The sequence below is a fragment of the Hylobates moloch genome, unplaced genomic scaffold (assembly GCF_009828535.3).
Source record: "Hylobates moloch isolate HMO894 unplaced genomic scaffold, HMol_V3 SCAFFOLD_8, whole genome shotgun sequence".
Lineage (NCBI taxonomy): Eukaryota > Metazoa > Chordata > Mammalia > Primates > Hylobatidae > Hylobates > Hylobates moloch.
This window is the reverse complement of record NW_026652283.1, coordinates 116,114,676-116,123,929: the sequence shown is the minus strand read 5'-3', so window position 1 is coordinate 116,123,929 and position 9,254 is coordinate 116,114,676. Positions and strand designations below refer to the sequence as shown.

General features: G+C 39.1%; 1 long non-coding RNA gene across 1 annotated transcript; it reads left to right on the top strand.

Moving 5' to 3' along the window:
* Positions 1 to 1,057: 1,057 nt before the first annotated feature.
* LOC131383971 (uncharacterized) lies at positions 1,058 to 8,978 on the top strand. The gene is made up of 4 exons (XR_009214398.1): positions 1,058 to 1,132; positions 3,100 to 3,253; positions 4,704 to 4,788; positions 8,844 to 8,978. It is a non-coding gene; the product is annotated as an uncharacterized LOC131383971 (long non-coding RNA).
* The last annotated feature ends 276 nt before the right edge of the window (positions 8,979 to 9,254 follow it).

The window sequence follows — 9,254 nt, the reverse complement described above, 5'->3', positions numbered from 1 at the left end:
ACCACTGTCACTGTAAAATAATTTACCGTGAGTGGGATTGCCATCTGGGAGAATAGTAACTATTACCAGCTACCATGAAGTACCTCCCAGACCCTGGATATATTCCCCTCTGGCTGTGTAAGTTCTGTGTTATTGGGCAAATAGAATGCAAACAGTATCCAGTAAGACATTGTAGCAGGGGTAAACACCCCCTACTCAGATATCACTATAATGACTAATACTCTCCATATGTGTTTTCTGACAACGAATTAGGAGGTAACTTGAGCCTTGATGTGACAAGTGTCGTCCCCAGACTAGCAGCATCAGCTTTGCAGCCCCAGCTCTACTAAATCAAAACGTGCATTTTAACAAGATCCCCACGTTATAGTTTGAGAATTGATGGCCTGGCGCGGTGGCTCATGCCTGTAATCCCAGCATTTTGGGAGGCCGAGGCGGGCAGATCATGAGGTCAGGAGTACATAGTGAAACCATGTCTCTATTAAAAATACAAAAAATTAGCCAGGCATGGTGGCAGGTGCCTATAATCCCAGCTACTTGGGAGGCTGAGGCAAGGAGAATCGCTTTAACCTGGGAGGCAGACGTTGCAGTGAGCCGGGATCGTGTGACTGCAGTCCAGCCTGGGTGACAGTGAGAGACTGCTTCTCAAAAAAAAAAAAAAAGAGAGAGAGAATTGATGATTTAGAGGGAATACATGTGACGTGTGGATGGAATATGGGATATGCTAGAGGAGACACATTGGATAAGAGAAATAACATGTCTAAAGACAGGGAAACATAAATAAGCATGAACTATTAGGAAAATTTTAGCTGGAAGTCTCTTTTTTCTTCACACATCCTAATAAGTGCCCGTGTGAGTGGTAGCAGCAGCAGCATTGACGATAGGAATAGTGGCAGCAGGAGTCATCATAGTAAGAGAAGCTAGAGACATGGGCAAGAATTCAGTTATGAAGACTTGAAGGTGATTGTCAAAGTTGTGATGGAATTTAAGGGGAGAATGATGTAATGGAATGTATTTGCAAAGATCACTGTAGCAGCAGAATTCTGACAAGATGGAGGTAAGAAAAGCCAGAGTGAAGCAGACCATTAGCAGATAATTGTCATAATCTTGATGCTAAATGGAGACCAGAATTAAGGTAGTGACTGTGCAGATTTAAAGAAACGGTGATTATTTAGAAGAGAGAATTCACAGGCTGGGTGACCCATTGGAGGAAGGAGATGAGGAAGATGGAGTCATCAAGAATGACCCTAAGTTCTCACTAGCTGATGTTGGGTCTCCCAGGAAGCAGACACAGCGGCAGAGATTTTTGTGCAGGGAGTTTACAGAGGAGAACTCAGGAATAACACGTGTAAGAGGGTGAGGGAAGAAGTGGAACTGGGCAAAGGGAGATGTGGAAGTGTGATGTGGTGGCAGTGGAGGCTACATGGAGCTCTGGAGTTGCAGTGGCCCATCAGAGTGGCCCCAAGTAGAGACAATGAGGGTGAGCCTGTGTTCTCCATATTTAGTAATCATTGGATGTGGGCTACCCCAGGAAGGGGAAACAAGCTTGGGTAAAAGAGATTCCTTTAGCTAAGGGCACTTCCTGGGGAAGTACACATTAATGAGTTGTCAGCATTCCTGTAGCAACTGGAGAAATGCAGGCCTCAGTCTTAGGGGTGAGATTCAGCTAGCACAGCCCAGAACACACTGTACTTGTCTTCCGTGTTCAGGCTGGTGATTTTAACATGCGTTAAAACAAAAGAGTTCAGAAGAAGAGACAGATGTGTTAATAAAGATGTATTAATAAATGGACATGTTTGGTTTGATCAACACGTTAGAGCTGATATTAAGTTTATTAGACATAGGGGCCTTGAATTAACAGAGAGATCTGGGATTGTAGATTTAGGAAGCTTCAGCCTGTAAATGGCAGTTGGAGCCATACTTATCACTGAAACTGCATACAGTTACAACACTGAATACAGAAACTTGAAGAACAACATCATTTCAGTCAGGAGTACCAAAAAGAGCTTTTAAGGAAACAGAAGCAGAAAATGGCATAGAAGCCGAAACTAAAATATTCAGTGAGTAATAGTCTCCTGTGCTTTGAAGGGCACCAGCAGTGTAAGGAAGACTGTCTGTAAGGGATTTGGTATTGTGCCTGTCAGTGACTTCAGTGAGTGACAGCAGGGTCAGTGGAGTGACACGTAGAGAGGACTTGTAGATATACCAGATAGATTACTTTTTCAATAAATAAATTGCTCGTATTGGTTGCTAAAACTAAGAAGGCAGTAATAATTGGGGAGCTAAGGAAGAGATCATTGGAGGAGAGATGAATGTATCATTTAGGGTCCTGGCAGGGAGGAGATGGCATACTCAAATTGAATAATTAGAGGCAAGTTCAGTAAAAGACAACTTTTAAAGGTATAAATTAGGTGAAAGGTAGGCCATACAAGGACCCTGTATTAGTCCATTCTCACACTGCTATAAGGACATACCTGAGACTGGGTAATTTATAAAGGAAAGAGGTTTAATTGACTCAAAGTTCCACATGGCTAGGGAGGCCTCACAATCATGGTGGAAGGCAAATGAGAAGCAAAGACATGTCTTATATGGTAGCAGGCAAGAGAGTGTATACAGGCGAACTCCCCTTTATAAAGCCACCAGCTCTCATGAGACTTATTCACTATCATGAGAACAGCCCAGGAAAGACCCACCCCCATGATTCAGTTACCTCCCACAGGGTCTCTCCTAAGACACGTGGGAATTATAGGAGCTACAATTCAAGGTGAGATTTGGGTGGAGACACAGCCAAACCATATCAGACCCCAAGGCTGTTAAGATTATGGTCATTAGAGAGAGAGAGAGAGATAGAGAAAGAGAGAGAGAGATACAGAAATGGAGGAAGGGGGAGGGAAAGAGGAGAAAGAAATAGAGATTTATTGATTTATGTTAAGAAGGTGGCCTGACATTAGCTATGACCCCTTTGGTTGAAAGATTTAGTCAATCTACATCCTCCAGGATTCTCCAGATGATCCACCAGGAAGAGAAAACAGACATTAAATACCTGATCCCACACCCTTTCCTTCCTTTATTCTTTTTTTGGTATTCTCCATTCAAATTAAGTTGAAGTCAGAAGGCAAAGGATCCTTTGACGTAGTCCATTCAGAGCAGAAGGAGAAGAATGCAGAATGCATCTGCAGGGACACATAGAAGATGCAGCGCAATGGAGACACTGTTTAATGCCACAGGGGACCTGGGCTCTTTTCCTCTCTCCTATGTAAACAGAATTTCCTCCACTCAAGTAAAACTGATGGGATCGGTCAGCTTTCTAGACAACAGCAATGAATAATTCGCTCTGTGAAGAATGACAAATATTCCTATGACTATGAAAACTGTAAACCTACTTTCAATTTATAATCTTAGAAAGATTCAGGGAAATGAACAATCTATGATATAGTAAAATGCACCAGAGACTGTACATTCTTAATAATATGTCGATTATGGTAGTAGATTATAGAAAAAAACACACAGTGTTAGAGTTTTACGTTTGCCAATTGCCTCTTTGTTTTGTGGTTTTTTTGTTTTTTGTTTTGTTTTGTTTGTTTTTGGTCTGAAGAAATGGAAAGCAGAGAAGCTTGGAGATTTACCAGGACTAAATTTCTTCACAGTCAACAATTGGCTCTTAAACTTGCAAAATATTTGGAGCATGTGTTTTTCTTTGCTTGTTAGTTTTCCCACACTACAGATTTTCTAGATTTTGCTAATCCAAGCGCCTGGCTCATTTTTCTCTCAGCATCCTTATGCATTTCCTCCACAGATCAAATTCCCTGCCTAAATTAGTACACATTTTTGTTCTTGAAGAAAGAACCGAATCAGAAAGAGAATCAAAATAGGCCAATATTGTCCTGGCATGAAGACAAGCAATTATTATATTCTTCATTGCAGTTTTTTCACTTAAAATCATCCCAGACTCATATGAGATTTAATAAAAATCAGTTACCGTGAATTTGATTTTTAAATTCTTAAAGTTACTTATTTGTTGTTGTTTTAGTGACAGATGTATTTGGCTTGGAGCTATTTGGGGACAAACTGAAAAAAAAAAAGAAGCAGGTGAATTCTTTCAAAAGAGGTTTACTGTTTTTTCCTCTTCCAGCCTTGGTTTACCTTGAGAAAAAAAGCCTAGGGTGTGTATAGAGAGGGAAGATGTGAAAGGGAGGTTTGGAGAGAGCCCTGGGAAGCCAACGGAGCCTTTAGTGGCCTTTAGCGTACTTAACACTGGAAGACAGAGCCCTTCAGGAGGTGCAGGGAAGGATTCTGGCCCCTAGGCTGATGAAAGGAGGGCAGAAGTGATCCCCAGAGGGATTTCACTTGGAAGTAGCCACTGACGCTGCTTCATGTGACAATGGATTTTCTAAAGTTCCTAATTGCTCTTTGTGGTAAAGTTTAGAACTATAAATGAATTTCTAGGAGTGTTGATTTCTGCCCTAATCTGCATATTTGTGCTAGTTTTCTCTGGGCAGCCTTAGCCCTCAAAATAAGCTTAACATTGCTTTAAAGAGGTGATATGGTTTGGCTCTGTGTCCCACGTGTGAAGGGACGGACATGGTAGGAAGTGATTGGATCATGGAGGTGGTTTCCTCCATGCTGTTCTCGTGATAGTGACTGAGTTCTCACGAGATCTAATGATTTAAAAGTAGCACCTCCTGCTTTGCTCTCTGTCTCTCCAGCTGCCTTGTGAAGAAGGTACTTGCTTCTCCTTTGCCTTCCTCAATGATTGTAAGCTGTGTGAGGCCTCCCCAGCCATGCAGAACTGTGAGTCAATTAAACTTCTTTCCTCTATAAATTACCCAGTCTTAGGCAGTTCTTTATAGCAGTGTGAAAGTGGAATGATACATGAGGTATCAATTGCAGGATATGTTTACACTTAGAAACTTCATTACTCACATCCACGTATGGATTGAGTCAATAGATATCATTTTAGGCAACTTGTTTTTTAACAAATAAGATGGCCTTGATTTATCTTCTAATCAATAGTTATGGAAAAAGAATTTGAAAACTTTTTTTTATTGGAATAGGGAGTGAATTAGATGTAGATATTCACTGCTCTCAAGATTAAATGCAAACTCTGTTGCCAAAAGGTTCTACTATGGACGTCTTAGATCTTTGTCTCAAACCAATATTTGTGCAGTCATATCACACATCTAAGTGAGAAACTTACCTTTGTAATAGAACTGTCACTTTTTACAAGGAACTTTAAAACTATCTAAAATTTATAATTTACTTAGTCAATTTTTAATGGTGCACAAACCATGTGCCAGAAGGGTTTTGGTTCTTGTTTATACAGAAGTGAACAATCAAATTCCCTGTCTTCATGGAACTTGCCATTTACTGCTTGGTAGTACAGCCAGTGGGAAAACACACCCTTTCAGATATACCTCAAGGATCTCCAAGGTAAATGGCACATAAGTGTAGCTTAGTCCTTTATGGTATGAACAGCAAAAAAGCCTCCTTCTATAGAATCTGTGCTTTTTTATACTTAGCGTTGGATGTAGGAAAAGTTTAGCTTTGTTGTTTTCACCTCTGTCTGATGAGTATCCCCACCTCACTCTCTTGGAAGCCTCTCCCTTCCAATCTGGAATCTATCCTGTACCACCATGTTAACTTAAGCATGACTGTTACTCATGGAAAACAGCTTAAAGGAGACACTTCTGGAGTTATTATATATTAAAAATAATGTCTCAGAACAGCAGTAAAAATTGTAAGCCTTTCAAAGTCACAAGACGTAAAGTAAGATGTCAATCTGACAGGGAGTTTGTGTGGATATTTTTGATATAAGGACTTGCCTTAGTTAATTCATCATTTAACCCTGCTTAGTTAAATATGAGCAGGGGTCTTCTCACAATGCTTATTTTGCTTTGATGTGACTGAGTCCAAACATCTATCAGCATTTTTTATTGGATCATTGGAAGATGCCTTTGGCACTTTTGGAAGGTTGATAGAAACTCCAGCCAGGTTAACACAAATAACAACTACAGCAACAACAACAACAAAAAGAGCAAATAACGCTTCATTCTTATTAACAATGAACATGTTGTTAAAATGAGCGCCTTTATTTTTAAGACCCCAGTTCTATCAGCCTTTCTCAAGTTTATTCCTTAGAAACTTCCTTGAATACTAGGATTTAGTAAGGACTTTGGTAAAAAAAAAACAAAAAAACCCAGGCAGGATGTCTCTGTGGCATTCCAAGTCAAGAGTATTTATCAACAGAAGTTTCTATTTTTATAAATGTCTGAGATCATGTGAGTTTCAAAGAAAGAGTGGTCTATTTATTATAGTGAGGCCTTTTATGTTCTCCTGTGACAAGATCAAGCACAAGACTAATAATTTATCTTTTCACTCTGTATTTACTTCGAGAACAGTAACTCTTCCAGCACTGATTTATGTATGTGCCAAAAATTATTTCTGCTAAATATTTCCATGTTATATATGCAGAAGCCTCAATTTTTAGAGCACTGTAGTAATTTATTAGAATAAAGATATATTGGTACTTCTGTAATATAAAACTGCACTGATCTACATTAATTAACAAAAATCAGGCTGAATTGAAGATGTATCAATTTCTGATGCTTGAAGAAAGCCAGTTTTATTACTTCCACATTCATATATATATATATGGGTGTGATTGTTACTGATCAAAGTCTTTATATATTTCATAAATAAGCAAAGATGAGCTACAGTTATATCTATGTATAACCTTATTATCAATCAAAGAAAGATTCTAAAATTATGTTTTATGAGCATTGCAAATCCTGCTGTGAAAATGTATGTTCTCTCTACCCAAAATTGTGTTTTATCATAGTTATAGCTGTGTTAAGCTTGAGCATACTTTATCTGAGAATATCATGCATTCTGAAATGTGTAATCTTAATCAAGAATATTTTCCACAGGAGAAGTTATCAGTTTTCAAATGGCACTCATGTGAGCTTGCATGGCAATTTATACGTACTTTACTGTATAGAAGGAGACACAGCACAGGCTTGAAATAAGTATCTTGACAGAATATAGGATAATGCACTATTCTGATTGGATGTAAATTCTAGAAATGGCCTTGAATCAGCGTATTCAGAGGCCATATTCCCCCCAATAAAGTTCATGGGGATACTGCTCGCTTTCTGTAGTTGCCTTTCAGTACTTTCTAAGGGCTGATTGCAATAATGGCCTTAATTGGTAACCTCTCCTTGTGTCCACACCCTTCGCTAGGTTACTTTGCAGTTCCTCCCACTAAAATGGCAGAAAATATTTTTTGAGCTTGTAACTCTGAGTTTGACGATGTGACTTGGCTTTTTCCAATAGAGTTAGATGGAGGTGGCAGCAGGTCTATTCTGAGCCTAGGCCTCTAGAGACCCAGGCTGTTCCACGTGCTTTTCTGCATTTCTGCCATCATCCTGGGGACATGTCTGAGTGACTCAGCCGAGTCCAGCCTGGAGGAGCAGATCAGCCAACCTACCCCTAGACAGGAAGGCAAACCCAGTCTTTATCTGTAGAGCTGCTTAGCAGGCCGCAGTTGATTTCAGCCATGTGATCAACAAATGCTTATTTTTATATGCTGCTTAGATTTTTGTTGTTGTTGTTACCTAGAAAAAGCTAACTGCTATAAACAGTTAAGAAAACCCATCACATTGAAAGCAGGAAAGTTTGTGCGGTGGTTTCTCAGAACGTAGGCCATCCACCTCCTGTTGTCAGAACAATTTTATTGTGTTTGTTAGAATGTAGAGAGCTAGGTCATATCTGAGACTCACTGAATCAAAATATTTGGGAAAAGGTTATCTGAAAATGGATATATGGGAACAAATATTTAATATTCCCGTAATTATTATATACCTTAAAATTCGAAGATTGATGGTCTATGGGCTCAATCTCCTAGGGGAGAAGATATTTCTTCTTCTCCCCTAGGTGGTGACAGCAGAAAATTTCCCAAGAGAAGTATCAATGGGACATGTTTGGACACTTCCTTAAGCTAGATTCCCACAAGTAGAGTAAGCATACGACTCATAGAAAAAAACAACCATACACAAATTTTCGTGGTCTGTTCATGAATGCATCTATGTCTGTTCTGTAAACAATGTGTTTGAGAGTCATGATGTATCTTTGCACCATAGACAGATTTACTGTCAAGATTACACAAATAAAAAGAATTAAGTCCTGGGATAAAACTCTCAGTGATCTAAGTTTCTCAAACCCTTTATATAATAAGTAATTTTCAGTCTTTTTTCCCCCCACATACAAAAGATGCGGGGAGTTCTGGATTGTATAATCACACATATAACCTCAAAAAAAGCAACTTTCCTTTTTTTCTGGTTTTGGAGTTTATAAAACTCATTTGAAACGGCTGGTACTAAATGTTCGTATGGTGGATTTGGACACCATAAAAGTTTACATTTTTGTGACTGTGTGCTATATCATGTCCCGGATTCAATTGCTCAATAACATACAATATTGCACTTTTACATCTTGAAATATCAGTAAAACTTCTCCATCCCATTAGTTTTATGATTAACAAATTTTGATGTGATTATTAAAGTACAAATTTAAGTAAACGTCCTTTGTTTTAGCTGTTATATTAGTCAATTTTCTCCACAGAAACATAATCAAAAGCGGGAAGAGAGATTAATTTACTGTAAGAAATTGGTTCATGCAGTTGTGGAAGCTGAAAAGTCCCAATATCTATAGTCAGTGAGCTGGAGACCAAAGAAAGCTGATGGCGTAGGTTCCATTCCAAGACCTAGAAGAAGCCCAGTGTCTCAGCTTGAAGACAGTCAGGCAGAGAGAGCAAACTCTCCTTTATTCAACCTTTCTATTCTAATTAGGCTTTCAAAGAATTGAATGAAGCCCATCCACACTGGGAAGGCAGTCTGCTTTGTTCAGCCTACTGATCCAACTGTCAGTCTCATCCAGAAACACCTTCCCAGATGCACCAAGAATGTTTAAGCAAATATCTGGGCACCTCGTGGTCCAGTCAATTTGACATATAAAATTAACCATCCTATGGTTCAACATACATGTGCCTGTGATGTTTAACCTACAAATAAAGATTGCTAAGAGGTCAATATTTCTGAGACGGAAAATTGTGCTACATGTATAGCCTTATGGCTTTATGTTACAGTTTGGAAACCTGTTTTCCAAACCTGGCTGCCTGTAAAATAAGTTCTTAGGAGAAGTGAATGGAAAAACAGGCAGTGATGTTCTTTTATTTCTATTTCTTAATTCCAAAGTGTTTT